The sequence below is a fragment of the Ornithorhynchus anatinus genome, chromosome 15, assembly GCF_004115215.2.
Source record: "Ornithorhynchus anatinus isolate Pmale09 chromosome 15, mOrnAna1.pri.v4, whole genome shotgun sequence".
NCBI lineage: Eukaryota > Metazoa > Chordata > Mammalia > Monotremata > Ornithorhynchidae > Ornithorhynchus > Ornithorhynchus anatinus.
The window spans coordinates 8,745,979-8,759,095 of NC_041742.1; the positions used below are offsets into that span (position 1 = coordinate 8,745,979).

The window sequence follows — 13,117 nt, forward strand, 5'->3', positions numbered from 1 at the left end:
ACTTAACTTCTCTGGGCCTCAGTTCCCTCCTCTGTGACGCAGGGATAACGTACCTGTTCTCCCTCTCCCTAGGACTGTAAGCCCCATGTGGGAAAGGGACTGGGTCCAATCTGACTATATATATTCCAACAGTTAACGCATAGTAAGTCAATTGCATTTTCTGAGCACTTACTGTATTGAAAACACTATATTAAGTGCTTGGGAGAGTATAATATAACAATATAACAGAAGCGGCATGGCTTAGTGGATAGACCATGGGCCTGGGAGTCAGAAGGACCTGGGTTCTAATTCCGACTCTGCCACTTGTCTGCTGTGTGACCTTGAACAAGTTGTTTCGTTTCCCTGGGCCTCAGTGACCTCATCTGGAAAATAGGGATTAAGACAGTGAGCCCTAGGTGGGACAGGGACTACATCCAACCCGATTAAATTGTATCTACCCCAGTGCTTAGTACAGTGCCTGGCACATAATAAGTGCTTCCCAAATACCACAATTATTTCATTCCCTGCCCACAGCAAGCTTACAGGCTAGAGGGGGAGTAAGTGCTTAACAAATACCAAAATGATCATTACTATTCTAATTATCATCATTAACTAACACTCAGGCCACCAGACATAGATAATTATTATTATAAATGGCCAAATTTCCTCCAGAAGCATCTGTCCCCGGATCATCTATGACCAAAGTCAAACAATTCGCTTTTAACCCCAAAACAGAACCAAACCGGCCTCTTTCATTCTTTCACGGGGAGAGGGTGGAAAGAAACAAACAGCCTCCTAGGTGGAAAACAGATTGGATTTTTTAAAATGTACTGCTTCTAATGATCCCAGGGAAGAAGAAAGCACTTGTGAAAATCTATGACTAGCCTGTTGACAGCTTCTCTCTAATGGACAAGATCTCGGACCTGATATCTCAGCTCACCACCAGAGTCACGCTAGCCCTGCTGAGCCAGTGATAAGGGTGATTGAACCACCTATTGAGGAGGTGTGAGGTCAGACAAGCATTTTTCTGCCTGGTCCACCCACTGGCTTTGCTTTTTTCTTTCTTAAAATGGCCATTTGTTATGAGTTTAATCAGTGCCGGGGACTGTTCTAAGCGCTGGGGTAGATACAAGCTAATAAAGGTTGGACGCAGTCCATGTCCCATGTGGGGCTCACAATCTTAACCCCTATTTTACAGACGATGGAACTGAGGTGCAGAGAAGTGAAATGACTTGCCCAAGGTCACACAGCAGGCAGGGGGCAGAGCCGGGATTATATAGGGAGAATTTCTTCCATTCTTCTCAGCTTTCATACTGGATTATGAGGGCCCTTTCTCCTCTTTTCCTGGGAAGCAGAGTGATCTAGTGGAAAGAGCACGGGCCTGGGATTCAGAGGACCTGAGTTCTAATTCCAGCTCTGCCAATAGCTTAGTGAGTGACCTTGAGCAAGTCTCTTCACTTCTACATGCCTCAGTTTCCTCAACTGTAAAATAGGGATACCTGTTCTCCCTCCTACTTAGACTATGAGCCCCAGGCAAAACAGGGACTCTGTCCAACTTAACTCGTACATACCCCAGCGCTTAGAACAGTATTTGACACACAGGATGTGCTGAACAGATACCAAAAAAGAAAGAAAAAGGAACCCAGAAAGCTCTATGAGGAAGGAACACCCCAATTATAAACCAAACCCACGGCTGTGTCCTGCTCCGCTCGCCTTTCTTCCCCGCCCAGAAAGCAAGATCTGGGTCGCTGGGCAGAGTCCTAATTACACACACTTTAGTGACAGTGAGTGTCAAAAGATTCAAGGAATCAATCAAGCAGCCTCCTCCCTCCCTCCAACCTCCAATTGAGTAGAATATGTCAAATAAACACAATTAGCAAACTTAGGAAATGGATGGAAACACAATTTTCTGGCTTACCCAACGTTAACTCTCTCCATGTTTCTGTTGTCAGTGCTGAACTTCTGCGTTTCTCTGGTCCATCTTCTCTTGGTTCGTGAAGAGCTGGGGAAAAAACTTGGCAGTTGAGGAGGGTGACCATTCCAGAACGCGTTGCCGAATCAAGCGGGGATTCCCCTCATTGGCTCTCTTCCTCTTCTGCTCTTTTGGGAAAGCCCTTCTGGGTTCATCTCTCTGTTTTATTGCATTTGTTGCATTGTATCTTACTGCTGTATTGTACTCTCCCAAGCACTTAGTACAGTGCTCTGAACAAAGTGCTCAATAAGTATGATTCTCTCTCTCTCCTCTCTCTCCTTTCGCCCACCCTTTCCCAACGTCTCAGCTCTCTGACCCCTTTATCACACCTTTGGGATCGGTCAGTCATATTTACTGAGTGCTTACTGTGTGCAGGGCACTGTACTAAGCGACTGAGACAGTACAACCTAACAATATAACAGACACATTCCCTGCCCACAACAAACTTGCAGAGTGGGAGACAGACATTACTGTAAAATAAATTATGGAATCATTTGGAAATTCCCACATTTCTAGCTGGAAATTCTCCCCTCTGGAGTTGGGGAAAGATAATAATGTTGGTATTTGTTAAGCGCTTACTATGTGCCGAGCACTGTTCTAAGCGCTGGGGTAGACATAGGGGAATCAGGGTGTCCCACGTGGGGCTCACAGTCTTAATCCCCATTTTACAGATGAGGGAACTGAGGCCCAGAGAAGTTAAGTGACTTGCCCACAGTCACACAGCCGACAAGTGGCAGAGCTGGGATTCGAACTCATGAGCCCTGACTCCAAAGCCCGTGCTCTTTCCACTGAGCCACGCCGCTGAAAGATAGGGGCAGTAGAAGCTATTTTTTTAAGCGCTTACTATGTGCAGATCACTGCACTAAGCGCTTGGGAGAGTACATTATTTGAAATCTCCTCCCAATGCCCAGCTCCAAAGCTGCGGCATAGCCTGAGTGATGGGAGGAGACAAACTCCAGAAGCAGCACCCAGGAAGAAGGATTTAGGTGGGAGGGAAATGGGGAGGGGACTCCTCCTGTCCCTTTGGACCCTTACTCCATAACCTCCTGTTTCTCCACTCTTCCTTGGCACTAGGAAAAGAAAGCCCAGGGGAAGAGAGGAGAGAAATGGACATTAGCGGAAGCTTGGCCCTCTTGCTTCTCCTAGGTAATGTGGAGAGTCTCATTACCATAATAACGAGCCACTTAATAACTGAGGCCTCGCTGCTAATCCTAATTGAAACGTGTAATGATCTTTGCAGGGGGAGCACGGTGGGCTCAATCCAGCAGACATCCCCACCCGCCCCGGGAGCAGACCCTCGGGTGATGTGAAGCTTCCCGGCTCCTCAGACCCTTCAGGGTCCTCAGACCCTCCACCGAGAGCAGCGGAAGCAGAGGCCAGAAACCCCAGCTGATCATCAAAGCCATGAAAGGTCAGCTGGGAATGGGAAACTATTTATGTTAAATGTCACCAATTATGCTCCCAGAGGGGCCGTGGGGGAGGGGTGCCAGTCTGCCCACCCATGAAGCTGCCTCTACTGGGGGCCAGTCCTCCTCAATGCCCCAGCCCGATTTCCCAAGCACTGGGTGGGAGTTGGCAAAGGACGGGCTGGATGTCCATCGGGGTTGCTAGGAAGCAAGAGAAGGGAGTGATGGGCTCCGGTTGCCATGGTCACAGACTAGGTGAGGAGGGTGGAGGTCCGGATTGCAAGGGGGGAGGCTGCAGGAAATGCTTCCTGTGTGGAAGTGACCTTTTTTCTAAGAGCTTCCTTTCCCCGGGTCAGATGGGTCGTCATCCCTCACCAAAATCTCCTTTTGTGGGATGGGACAGCGGGAGAAGCAGCATGGCTTAGTGGAAAGTCCCCGGGCCTGGGAGTCAGGAGACCTGGGTTCTAATCCTGGCTTCGCCACTGGCCTTCTGGGTGACCTTGGGCGACTCACTTCGCATCTCTGTGCCTCGTTTTCCTCATCTCTAAAATGGGGTTTAATTCTCTGTTCTCTCTACCTCTTATACTCTGAATGCCCCTCGCCCCCAATTGTAAATACAAGTATTATTACCCCAATGCGTAGTACAGGGTTTGGCACAGAGTAAGGATTTAACAAATACCACAGTTGTTATTATCATCATCAATGAATCGATGGCATTTACTGAACACTTACTGGGTACAGAAGTGGGTAATCTCCCATGTGCTTGGGAGAGTACAGTAAATCAATAATGTTTGAGCGGTTACTATGTGCAGAGCACAGTACTAAGCACATGGGAGGCACAGAAGGGAGGGAGAATAGAGTGGGGATTTGACAGATAAAACAGAGGGGCTCTCTGGAAGAGATGGGATGACAGAAAAACTTTAAAGATGGGGTGAGCTGAGGTCTGCCGGATATAAAGGGGGAGGGAATTCCAGGCAGGATGGTTGTAAATGCTTACTATGTGCCAGGCACTGTACTTACCGCTGGGGTGCATATGAGCAAATCGTGCTGGACACAGTCCTTGTCCTACGTGGGGCTCACAGTCTCAATCCCCATTTTGCAGATGAGGTAACTGAGACCCAGAGAAGTTATGTCTGATGCCTCCCAACCCTCTGCCAAACTTAGACCCAGTTCGACAGGCCCTTCCTAGAGTCAATCGGTCATAATGATTGAACGCTTACTATGTGCGGGGCCCTGGACTAAGCGATTGGGAGAGTACAATGTAACAGAGTAGGAAGGCACGTTCCCTGCCCACGACGAGTTTACCGTCTAGAGGGGGATAGCATCAGCCTCTGAATAGACTTGCCTTTGAGGGTCCTGAAGACCCTACATCTCCTCCCTTTCCCATGATGAGTGGACCAGAGAGACAGAAAAATCCTTAGGTCTCAGGAGGGTGGTGAGGGGTGCGGAGTTTTCCCCACCAGCTCCCCGGATCCCTGGGGTGTGGATTTCAATTCCAGCTCTACCACTTACCTGCCGAGTGACTTAGGCAAGTCGCTTCACTTCTTGGTGCCTCAATCAATCGTTTTTATTAAGCACTGATTGCGTGAAGGGCACTGTACTAAGCACTGGGAGAGTACAACACAAAAATATAACAGACGCATTCCCTGTCCACCGTGAGCTTACAGTCTACAGCCTCAGTTACCTCATTTAAAAATAGGGATGAAATACCTATTCTCCCTCCTCAGACTGTATCCAACTTGATTATCCGATATCTAACCCAGCGATCGGTACATAGAAAGTGCTTAAAAGATAGCAGTTATCATTACTATAATTATTGGTTGGCCCATCATCTTTCCCAGCTGGGGGAAGGAAAAGGGAGCAGTGATTCTTCTTGCCCACCTCCAACCCCCACCATCTGGACCGTGTTTTCCTCCTCCTCCCTCCCAGGGCTAAGATGGCATGACGCAGCCCAGCGTGGGAAGGGATTTATTTTCTAAAGACGCCGTACATAACTGTGGGCCCCATCTCAGGCAGAACCACAATGCAGCCGGTGGTTATAATTTCCGGAATTATCCCTTAATTAAGCAATTATCTCTGGAGTAGATACCCCAGCCTCCTAGAGCTGTTGGGGTGTGCGAAACCCTGCTAGATATAGAAGCCCCAGAAACAAAGACAATTTGCTGGAGGGGGGCTTAGCCGGGCGAGCGGGAGGGGGATGGGGGAGAGAGGGAGTCAGGCCCATTTGGAATTTCAAAAGCGGATCTGGAAACCACAGGTTTTCCTCACAACTCCCGCTCCACCCCGCCTCAGACCCGAGCCAGGAACACGCAAAGCACACATGGCCCGGGACACCAGCTGCAGATCTGAGGTTGGGGCTCATTGTTCTCTCGAGGTCTTTCATGTGGGCAGGGGAGATCAGACGCCTTCAATGCCAATGGGCGACCCTCTGGGATTTGCACAAACGGCAAGGGGGCAGCTGGTCCTCGACCATCAATGGTATGTAGCAGGTTTTCACTCTGTGCAGAGCAATGAACTTAGAGCTTGTGGGAGTGCAACAGAGTTAGCAGAAATGATCCCTGCCCTTGAGGAGCTTACAGTCTAATGGAAAAAAAATAGTACCTTAGCTCTCTTTAGAGCTTTTATTGTCACAGCACTTTCACATGGTTGATAATAATAATAATAATGCTATTTGTTAAGCGCTATGTGCCAGGCACTGTACTAATCGCTGGGGTTGGATACAAGCAAATCTGGATGGGCACAATCCCTGTGTTTCATGGGGCTCACCATCTCAATCTCCATTTTACAGAAGAGGTAACTGAGGCACAGAGAAGTGAAGTGACTTCACAGCAGACAAGTGGCAGTGTCGGCATTAGAACACATGATCTTCTGACTCCCAGGCCCATGCTCTATACACTACACCATGTTGCTTTGTCATCATCAATCGTATTTATTTTTTACGGTATTCTTTAAGCAATTACTGTGTGCCAGGTTTGGGTAGATCCAAGCTGATCAAGTTAGACACAGCCCATGTCTCACATAGGCCTAACGGCCTTAATCCCCATTTTACAGAAGAGGAAACTGAAGGACAGAGAAGTACGTCGTCTTGCCCAAAGTCACACAGCACACGGATGGCGGAGCCAGGACTAAAACCCAGGTTCTCTGATTCCCAAATCTGTGCTCTATCCACTAGGCCATCAGGGATTGCTTTACATGGGGCACTGGACTAAGCATTCGGGAGAGTACAATGTAACAGAGTTGGTAGATACGATCCCTGCCCACAAGGAGCTTATCTCAATTTAGTCCTCACAAGAACTCTCTGAAGTAGGAGGTAGGAAAGGAGGGAGGAGAAATTGTTTAAATGGTATTTAAGTGTTTACTATGTGCTTTATTTCTCGCTCTCTAGACTGTAAGCTCCTTGTAGGCAGGGAATGTGTCTATATTGTTGTATTATATTCTCCCAAGCGCTTAATAGAGTGCTCTGCACACAGTAAGCACCCAGAAATTATGGCTGATTTACTGACTGTCAAACACTATTCTAAAATCCTGGGGTGGGTACAAATTAATTAGGTTGGACACAGTCTCTGCCCCACAGCGGGCTCACAGCCTAAATAGGAGGGAGAACAGGCACTGGATCCCCATTTTGTACATGAGGGAACTGAGGCAAGTGACACACCCAAGATTAGAACCCAGGTCCTCTGACTCCCAGGCCCAGGCCCTTTCCACTAGACCAGCCTGCTTCTCGGGTGACTCTGGTCTTTTCCCCTCTCACACTGGCTCTGGGTTTCGCTTCAGAGAAACCGTCCCTGTCCCTGGAGGCCTTGAGTGAATTAGACCCCCAGTATATGGGAACTGTATTTATTTATTCCTGAAGAGCACAGAGGGAGTGGAATACAAGGAGAGGGCAGAGTTTGACGAGTCGATAAAAGGAAGTCTCCTTTTTATGCAGTGAAAATCCGGGGAATTAATTCCTAGCAGCCGGGGGTCACAGGGGCACGCTGCCTGGGTTTTAAATAAGCTGGAAAGGAAGCACTGAAGGAGATGAAGTACTTTCTTGAAGATGGCCCTCTGGACACACCCTATGACCTGGACAGGCAAAGGGTTACTAGGCTACTTCGAAACTGTAAGCTCCCTGTGAGCAGGGAATGTGCACTAAATCCTGTCTTTCCCAACTTCACAATGTCGCTAAAATCCAACCTTTCCTCTCCATCTAAACTACTACCACGTTAATACAATCACTCATCCTATCCCACCTGGATTACTGCAACGGGCCTCCTTGCTGACCTCCCAGCTTCCCGTCTCTCCCCACTCCAGTCCATACTTCACTCTGCTGCTTGGATCATTTATTTACCTACAGAAGTGTTCAGGACATGTCACCACATTGCTCAAAAAGCTCCAGTGGTTGCCCACCCACCTCCACCTCCCCAGTGGCTTTAAAGCAGTCCACCACCTTGTCCCCTCCTATCTCACCTTGTTATTCTACTACTACATCCCAGCCCGCACACTTGGCTCCTCTAACACCAACTTTCTCATTGTGCCTCACTCTCGCCTGTCTCGCCACTGACCCCAGGCCCACATCCTGCCTCTGGCCTGGAACGCCCTCCCTCCTCAAATCCGGCAGACAATTACTCTCCTCCACTTCAAAATCTTATTGAAGGCACATCTCCTCCAAGAGGCCTTTCCAGACTAGGCCCCCCCCTTTCCTCTTCTCCCACTCCCTTCTGCCTCACCCTGACTTCCCCCCCTCCCAACTCCACAGCACTTATGAACATATCTGTCATTTATTTATTTGCATTGATGTCTGTCTCTCTCCTCCAGACTGTTAGCTCATTGTGGGCAGGGAATGTCACTGTTTATTGTTGTTTTGTATTTTCCCAAGTGCTTAGTACAGTGGTGTGCATACAGTGAGTGCTCAATAAATATGACTGAATGAATGAGGCACAGTGGACAGAGCATGGGCCTAGGATTCAGAAACTCATAGGTTCTAATTCCAGCTCCGCCACTTGTCTGTTTTGTGACCTTGGGTGACTTACTTCACTTCTCTGACCCTCAGTTCCCTTATCTGTAAAATGGGAATTAAGACTGTGAGCCCCTTGTCGGACAGGGACTGTGTCCAACCCAATTTGCTTCCATCCATCCCAGTACTTAGTACAGTGTGTGGCACATAGAAAACACTTAAATACCATGATCATTATTATTATTATTTATTACCAACTCTGTCAGATTCCACTCTCCCAAGCACTTTGTACAGTGCTCAGCAATCAATCAATGGTTATTTATTGAGTGCCTACTGTATGCAGATCACTGTATTAAGTACTTGGGAGAGTACAATATAACAGAGTTGGTAGACACATTCCCTGCCCACAAGGAGCTTTGTTTTTCTTTTTTCAATGGTATTTATTAAGCTCTTAATATATGCCAAACACTGTACTAAGTGCTGGGGTAGATACAAGCTAATCAGGTTAGACACAGTCCATGTTCCACAGGGGAGGGTCACAGTCTTAATCCCCACTTTGTGAATGAGGTAACTGAGGCCCACATAAGTGATTTGCCCAAGGTCACACGGTAGACACAAGTGGCAGTGATGGAATTGGAACCCAGGTCTTTTTGACTCTCAGATCGGTGTTCTTTCCTCTAGGTCACACTGCTTCTCAGTTTTCTCAGAGCTTATAGTCTAGAGGGAACAGAGTAAGTTCTCATTAAATACCACTGATTGATTGATGGCTCAGATGGATTTACATCCCCTTGGATGCAGCATGGGGGGCTTCTGAATTGGGTTGGGGGCACAGCACCCAGCCTGGTGCTCATTCTAGGAGGAGCGGGTGACAGTGGGTGTGGAAGGAATGTGAGAATGGAGGAGGAAATGGAAGCAGGGATTCGTCTGGTTGTTCTGGTCCTTCTGAAGACTCTGGGGCAAGGAAGTTGGAAATGAGCAGGAGGTATTTCCATGGGGAAGCTAGGAAACAGCCCACCTGACCAAATGACCCAAGCCACGAGAATGAGCTACGGCAGCTTCTGTTGCCTTCCAAGATGAACAAAGTCAGCAAGGTGGAGGGCCATGGCTAACATCAACACTAGGAAAATGGCCTTCCTCAAACATCAGTGCTGAGGGGGCCATGGGCCAGCTGATAAAGCCTCAATGATAATAATTATCATTACTGATCAATTATTAGTATCATTATTAACCCCAGCACTTAGTACAGTGCTCGGCATATAGTAAGCACTTAATAAATACCACTGACATGTAGTAACACAATCATAATCATTATGTATTTGCACATCACAGATAGTCTCATGTAGCCTTTCTCTTTCTCTCACACACACGGAGTCACACAGACCTGTGGATCCCATGACAGTGAGGAAACGGCAGGAAAGAACCAAAAGAGTTGGGTGTATCTGTGGTGGTGGGTAACAGAAGGGAGGATGATGTTGCCACCCACAGCTGGCCAGAAGATGGGACATGACATCCCAGGGATGATGGGGGGAGCATGAGAGGGAGGCTGTCACGGGGCCTAGACAACTGACCGAGAGAGAGAAGGAGATAGACATACACAGAGAGAGAAACAGAGAGGTGTGGGGAGACTGAGGGAGAGCGGTAGAGAGAGATAGCGATAGAGAAAGAGATGAAGAGAAAAAAAGAGAAAGAAAGAGGGGGAGAAAGAGACAGGCAGATAGAGACTGAGAAGAAACAAGAGAGAAAGAGAGAGAAACAGAGATACATAGAGAAAGATGCAGAAATAAATACAGCCAGAGAGGGGAAAAAAGCAGATGCAGAGAGATACAAGAGAGAAAGAGAGAGAGAGAGAAAAAACAGAAAAAGACAGAGCTAGAAAAAGAAAGAAAAAGACACGAGGAGATAGAGAAGAAGCAGAGAGACAGAGGTAGAGAAAGAGAAACAGATACAAAGAGAACTAAAGAAAGAGAGAAAGAAACTGAGATGCAGTTAAAGAGATAGAGAAGAAAGACAGAGCTAGTGAAAGAAACAGAGAAACAGAAAGTGAAGAAACAGAGAAAGAGCAAGAGAAGGAAGCAGGTACAGAGAGAGAAGAAACAGAGAGAAGAGCTACAGAAAGAAAGAAACTGAGGTATAGGTAAAGAGATAGAGAAGACACAGAGAGACAGAGCTAGAGAAAGAGAGAAACAGAGAGGTACAGAGAGACAGAGAAGAAACAGAGCTAGAAAAAGAAACAGAGAGATACAGACAGAGAAGAAAGAGAGATATAGAGAAAAAAAAGAAACAGACAGAGAGACAGAGAGAGCTAGAGAAACTAAGACAGAGAAGAAACAGAGAGAGGCAGAGAGAGACAGAGCTAGCGACAGAGAGGTAGAGAGAATCAGACAGAGATAGCGAGAGACAGAGAGAGTCAGAAAGAGCCTCTTTGGAAGGTGCTGGGGTGGTGATGGTTGCCAGGGACAGGAGGAAGGGATGGAAGGAAGGAGGGAATGAGGGAGGGAGGGTTAGGGAAGGGGGGGTATGTGTGTGCATAGGAGAGAGAGAAAGAAAGATAGAGAAAGACATGGAGCGGTCGTCGGGCCAAGGTCCAATGGCATCAGCAGGGGCCGGGAGCCAGCGGCAGGGCCGGCTATTTCTGGAAGTGGCTGGGAGCCAGGGTGGCGTCTAAGCTATTTCAGATGTTGGCTGGGCCGGGCTTCCAGATGCCTGTATCTGCACAAAGGGCTCTGCTGGCAGGGAGCACTGGTGGGGAGCACTGGAGAGGAGCATTGTGGGGAATGTGGCAGGGAGTATGGCAGAGACCAGGAGGTGAGCACCTAAGGGAGCATGCCCCAGAGCACAGAGGGGAGTGAGTGTCCCCTCCAGAGAAGCAGGATGGCTCAGTTGAAAGAGCACGGGCTTGGGAGTCAGAGGTCATGGTTTGAATCCCAGCTCTGCCACTTCGCAGCTGTGTGACTGTGGGCAAGTCACTTCACTTCTCTGGGCCTCAGTTCCCTCATCTGTAAAATGTGGATGAAGACTGTGAGCTTCACGAGGGACAATCTGATTACCCTGTATCTACCCCAGTGCTTAGAACAGTGTTCTGTACATAGTAAGTGCTTAACAAATGCCAACATTATTATCCCTGGGGACCAACTGCTTCAACTCCCTGGGCCCCCAATAAAAATAATTATTATGGTATTTGTTAAGCGCTATGTGCCAGGCACTGTACTAAGCCCTGAGGTAGATAGAAGCTAATCAGATTGGACAAAGTCCATGTCCTACATGGGGCTCACAGTCTTAACCCCCATTTTCCAGGTGAGGGAACCGAGGCCCAGAGAAGTGAAGTGTCTTGCCCAAGGTCACACAGCAGACAAGTGGTGGAGCTGGGATTAGTAACGAGGTCCTTCTGACTCCCAGGCCTGTACCCTAGCCAATTTAATCAGGTGGATGAGGGGAGCTAGGACAGGGAAAGGGAGAAGGAAGGAGAAGTCTCCCATTCAGGAGAATGGTAGTAGGTGTGTAGTAGCGAGGTGAGGCAGGAGAGGACAAGGCGATTAAGCGCTTTAAAGCCAATGGTGAGGAGTTTCTGTTTGATATGCAGGTGGGTGGGCAACCACTAGAGCTTCCTGATGAAGGGGGAAACAAGGACTGAACGTTTTTGTTGAAAAAATGATCCGGGCAGAAGAGTGAAGTAGGAACTGGAGACAGGAGACAGAGAGGTCAGTAAGGAGGCTGATACAGTAATCGAGTTGGGATAGGAGAAGTGGTCGGATTAACGTGGTAGTAGTTAGGATGGAGAGGAAAGAACAGATTTTAGAGATGTTGTGACATTTGAACCGACAGGATTCAGGGATGGATTGAATATGTGGGGTGAATGAGAGACAGGAGTCAAGGATAATGCCAAGGTAATGGGCCTGTGAGACTGGAAAGGATGGTGGTGGTGTCTATAGTGATGGGGAAAGACAGGGTTTGGGTGGGAAGATAAGGAGTTCTGCTCTGGATGTGCTTAGTCTAAGGTGACAGCAGAACATCCCAACTTGAGATGTCTTGAAGGCAGGTGGAAATGTGAGACGGCAGAGGGAGAGAGAGAGATCAGGGCTAGTGAAGTAGATTTGGGTATCATCCACACAGAGGTGGAAGTTGAAGCCATGTGAGTGGAAGAATGAATTCTCCAAGGAGTCAGTATAAATGGAGAACAGAGGCAATGAATCCCCATTTTGCTGATGAGTGAACTGAGACATAGATAAGTTCAGCGACTTGCCCAAGATCACACAGCAGCCAAGCGGTGGAGCCGGGATTAGAACGCAGGTCCTCCGACTTCTAGGCCCGTGCTCTTTCCACTAGGCTACTCTGCTTCTCAGTACAAGACAATCAGATCAGATACAGTCCCCACCCAACATGGGGCTCACAGTCTAAGAGGGAAGGAGGGCAAGGGTCCTTTCCACTTCTGTGAGGAGGAAGCAGAGGTCCAGAGAGGTTACGTGATTTTCCCAAGGTCACACAGGAGGCCAGAGGGATAATTGGAATTCTAACCCAGGTTCTCTGGCTCTTTTTAAATAAAAAGCCCCATCTTCCTCTTAGCCACTCTGGTTGTATCCCCTGCCACATTTCAAAGGCATGGAAGGAGGCCTTGGAGTATAGTACAAAGCAATTCTTGGGCCATCACCAAGAAAAGATTCTTCACATCTTTCTCAAAACATTGTTCATTCTAAACACCGTTCTGAGCTCATCTCCCCGCTCCTCAAAAACCTCCGATGATTGCCCATCCCTCAATGCCTCAAGCAGAAACTCCTCACCAATCAATCCATCGTATTCATTGAGCGCTTACCGTGTGTGGAGAACTAC

The 13,117-nt window shown here is 48.0% G+C and overlaps 1 long non-coding RNA gene across 2 annotated transcripts in view; it reads right to left on the bottom strand.

The window, feature by feature from the left end:
• The window catches only part of LOC120638850, a 198,734-nt gene that overhangs the window by 46,144 nt on the left and 139,473 nt on the right, over window positions 1-13,117 (bottom strand). For both annotated transcript variants that reach the window (XR_005660853.1, XR_005660852.1), the window contains exon 3: window positions 1,898-1,981. This is a non-coding gene — a long non-coding RNA (uncharacterized LOC120638850). The remainder of the gene's footprint in view (window positions 1-1,897; window positions 1,982-13,117) is intronic.